Source organism: Citrus clementina, unplaced genomic scaffold (genome assembly GCF_000493195.1).
Source record: "Citrus clementina cultivar Clemenules unplaced genomic scaffold, Citrus_clementina_v1.0 scaffold_1, whole genome shotgun sequence".
NCBI lineage: Eukaryota > Viridiplantae > Streptophyta > Magnoliopsida > Sapindales > Rutaceae > Citrus > Citrus x clementina.
The window spans coordinates 22,224,339-22,228,945 of record NW_006263303.1 but is presented as its reverse complement, the minus strand read 5'-3'; the positions used below and the strand labels follow the sequence as shown (position 1 = coordinate 22,228,945).

Genomic DNA, 4,607 nt, shown 5'->3' with positions numbered 1-4,607 from the left:
TTGTTTCATACTTACTAAAGCTTCGACTTATGGACAATTTCATGATCTCATAACCAAGTTGAACATTCGTCCTGGATAGTGCAACTTGAGGGGGGGTGTTAGCATGCATGAAACAGAGACAGCAGAGCACCATAAGCTCACTGAGTAATCAAATGGCTGAATAAATCTTAGTTGCTGACATATCAAAATTTGTTATACATGTCAGCTGCAATTGTGACAAACTATGTACCTGCTTATACTGTATAGAATAGTCTAGTACTTTCTATGATCAATTTGTTAGATTTATCAGAGTTACTATGTAAGCTAGGTTGTAATCATTCTCATTAGTTTTTGATCTATAACAGACTTGAGCATTGTTTCCAGAACTTCTCTTCAAACTTTCCTTTAGTTTCTATAACTTTCTTACTTGCCAAACACTCATTTTACTTTCTCTAAAAGTGGACAAGTGATGGAAGTAGATGAGTTTATCAGGATTAACATGATAATAATGAGCATCAAGTTTACACACTATTGTAACACGCACACTTTTACAAAGCATCTCTTATGAAGCGTACAACGAGCGCAAATGGATTGTCTTCAGTTTGATCAAAGACAATCATAAAGAAAGGAGCAAAAACATAAAAAATAAAGGGCAATAGGCTACTAATCGCACAAACCACAATGGTGATAGTTAAACCATTAGACAACACGGCATACAAACCCGTCATAAATACTAGTGTCATTGATATGAGTGCAATCCAAGTGAAGCCAATGGCCAAAGGAAGTGTGTCCAGAAGTGATTCAGTTTTGCTTCTCCAAAACGACCAAAATACAATGGCGGCTGCAGCCATGGTTGAAGTCATGGCTATGGTATCCGTGATCACAAATGTGCCTGGAAACTTGCTCTATGAAGCAGAGTTGTCGTGCCCTCGTCGAGACCATCACTTTTGAAACCCCCTGGAATTGTGAAAGCTGCTGTGAATAGGAATGTGGCTATCAGTGTTGCCATCACCAAGAGTGTTTGAGCCATTTCTTTGCCTTTTTCACCTTCTTCTTTAGAAACCTGCCTTTTCTGTTGGAGTTCTTCTGCAGATAAAGCTCGTTTTGCGTAGGCCGTCTTCAGCGCTTTTAAAGTCAAGTGCTGAGTAGAGCAGAGCACGTAAATGTATATGTAGTTGTTTTGAAGGAACACCAAGTGACCCCACAATTGAAGATTTAGAGAAATTACGATATATCTTCTTGATGGTTGTCGAAGCCAACAAAAATAAATACCTACTCTAAATAAATTGTGTATAGTGATTGAGCAGGGTCATATCCACAGAGATCAGTAATTATTTTAATCTTTTTAAAATGTAAAATGCAAAATGGGGGGATTGTTGACAATAATAAAAATCAAATTAAAATAACAAGAATGCAAATTAAAATTGTAATTCAAATTGGGGAAAGCTCTGGTTGAAGGAATTAACTCAACTTGATTCGACTACTGATCATTTATTCAAATATAAATCATTACTACTTATTAATAGATCGGTTATAGCTACTGAGACCCTCTAATAGCCAATCACTCCTTAGTTATTCGATAACCAAGGTACGACCATTGGTTATTTCCCTAATCAATAGACAACCCTAGATACGATCATAGAATTTAATCAATTGACAGTCCGAAAAATCAGAGAGACCTAAATCCTAATCAACAAATGCATACGATGGTTCATTTAAATTAAATTGTTTATTCTCATAACACAATACACTGGTATGTTATTTGTCACAAACATTAAAATCTTCATACGATGAATCTTTTAATTGACAATAGATTATTAAGTTGATAATTAAATAGTGACCAATTATCTAATTAACAAACATAATCATGGCAATAATTCAAAGAATAAACAAATACCCAAAAAGCAATAAAACAATTAAAGCATAAGAAAGATCTCACAGTAATGAAAATTCAAATCTTCAATAACCTTCAACTAGAATAATAGGTTTAGTTCTTCATAGAAAGAAGAGAAAAATTTAGATCTACAATTTTTTTCATCTTTTTTGACAATAGATTCCCATCCTCCAATTCTCTCCCTCTTCTCCTCTAGAGTTCTTTTTAAAATAAAATACTAATATCTAAAATATTATCTAAATATTAAATTCAAAATTATAAAAATAACCAAAAAGACAAAACACGTTAAAATAAAAATTGCAGGTCCTTAGTTGACAGCACATGCCCACGCCTTATCAACAAAGTTTTTCTGAAGCTCATAATTTCTCCAAGAAAATAATCATCCTAAAAAATCATCTTGTAGCTCAATTTTAGCACCAATCAATAGAATTGCACCTACAGAAATAAAACACAAGTAAATCACTATTATTAAGTGTAAAACATAGATATTAAAGGAAGTAAACAATGCAAAACTAGTGTATAAATTGCACTCTAACACTTATAAAACCAAAATAAAAATGCCCAAACTTGCCCAAAGAAGAATAGTCGGTTAGGCTAAAAGGAAGGATCCCCGAGTAGGATGGATAATCAAGAACACATCAAAATGCTTGATATAAATCACTAAATAGTTGTACTAACTCTTATGTCTTTTAGGCTTTGTCCTCGGCTGAACACAAATATGGAATTCTAATTAAATAATTAATTAATTGTCCATGTTTTTGTTTGGTTGGTAAATAATTCAATTTTAAAATAAATGTTTTATCAAGGATTCTTCAAGAAATTATGCAAGCTTCTCGATTTGTACATGTTAGCCTCAGCAAGAGTACAAAAGAAAGTGAATGTACCTTTTGGACCTCCGTTACATCAGCTCTAGTCATCTCATCAATTTCTAGAGTAGTATTGTTTCTGGCGCTGCGGTTTTTTGCCCTGATGTTCACACTCTTATGTCTGGAGAGAGTGAAAACCACATCACTATGCAAACCCATTGCAGCCAGATGCAACGACGTATTTCCATTTCTATCTATTAAGTTAATCAAATTTTCCATTTCAGGGGACTTGAGAATAAATGACACGATATTCCAATTTCCATGTTTAGCAGCAACATGGAGGATGCTGCGATCACTGTTGTCGCGGATCTCAATAGCATCTGGGTATTTGTTGATAAGCAGTTTCAAGACCTTCAGTTCGCCATTCTCTGCGGCCAAGTGAAGAGGCGTCGCACCATTGCAGTCTCGTTTATATGCAAGTTGTTTGCTTGCTTCTAACAAGCGTTGTACCATTTGAACATTACCTGAGGCAGCTGCATAATGAAGAGGATTCCTCTGGTGCCAGTCTAACCGATTGATAAGGTCTTTGTTTGTTCCCAGTATCTTGACCATGATATCGATAAATTGCAGGAATTGCATGCTTTTAGACAAATCTCAAACTATATATACTGAAGGCATTTGTTTAAAGAAATGAAAAATTAATTAATCACCGGTCGGCTCACCATAGTTTTGTCTCATGACAAAAAAATGGAGAAGTGTCAGTTCATCCGGCAATCTAGTGGCGTTAAGAGACTCTGAACTTTTATCAATGATGAAACATGCAATATCATTTAACCTTACATCAATGGCGATTGAGAGTGGGGTCTGGTAAGCTTTATTAATATAGCTACTTAGAGCACTATCCTTTTCAACCAGAATCCGAATCACACGCTTGTGTTTTTTTGTTACAACGTTATGCAGAGGTGTGTTGCCTTCGATATCTCTCATCCCAAAAAGGGTTTCAAGTACTGAAGCCGAACCCGCTTGATTTACTGCAGGCACATATTTCATGATTTCACTAACGATAGCGCGGTCACCAATCCTGGCAGCAATATGCAGCGGAGTCTCATCCATCAAGTTTTTTCAGACGGAGAAGTGAGTAATGGAGTCTCAAGCCAATAAAATTCTGTTGCCTCAAAATCTCCCGTATCACTTGTTGGTTTCTGAATCTGACAACCATATGCAGGATTGTGTTTCCTCCGGGAGTTGAGGTACTGAAAATATTCTGACGAAGTGCGAGTTGCTTGATTTTATTCTCATCCCCATGTCTCAGTGTTAGAGATATAAATGTGAAGAATATTCTTGTAACGTTTCTACTGATGTGGTAGCTGAGTGAGCAAGGCTATTATCGTTAGTTTGTAAGTTTGTTATAGAGCTGCGAAAGTTAGTTAATCATAGCTCATTCTTTACACGTGTGTGAGCAAATATAGAAGGTTCTGGATCTTAGTATATAAGCTCACTTTCTGTACTCATAATATGTTGAATAAGATTTGATCTGTTTTTCTCATATTTTTCTCTTAATGCTCATTAAACTTTCCTTCACTTTTTCTGTAACCAAACAAACAAAAATAGCTTGATTAAAGTTCAATGTGGTATCAGGGCCAAGATTCAGTCTAATCATATGGCGTTATCAAGCTTGAACACAAACATCTCATCGTCAGCATCAACCTTCACCTTCACAGCTCTAATAAAACTTGATCGATCAAATTACTTAATTTGAAAATCTCAAATCCTATCTTCAGTTCAAGCAAATGAACTTGAAAGTCTTCTTGATGGATCCAGAATCTGTCCAAATCAATTTCTCTCAAGAGCTCAAGGAAATTCAGATGCTATCTTCAATGCTTTTGTAAGTTCAACTGTTGCTTCACAAGAGAATCCTGAGTTTGCTG

At 35.4% G+C, this 4,607-nt stretch overlaps 1 pseudogene; it reads right to left on the bottom strand.

The window, feature by feature from the left end:
• Positions 1-527: 527 nt before the first annotated feature.
• On the bottom strand, positions 528-4,339 carry LOC18055097 (annotated as a pseudogene).
• Positions 4,340-4,607: the final 268 nt, after the last annotated feature.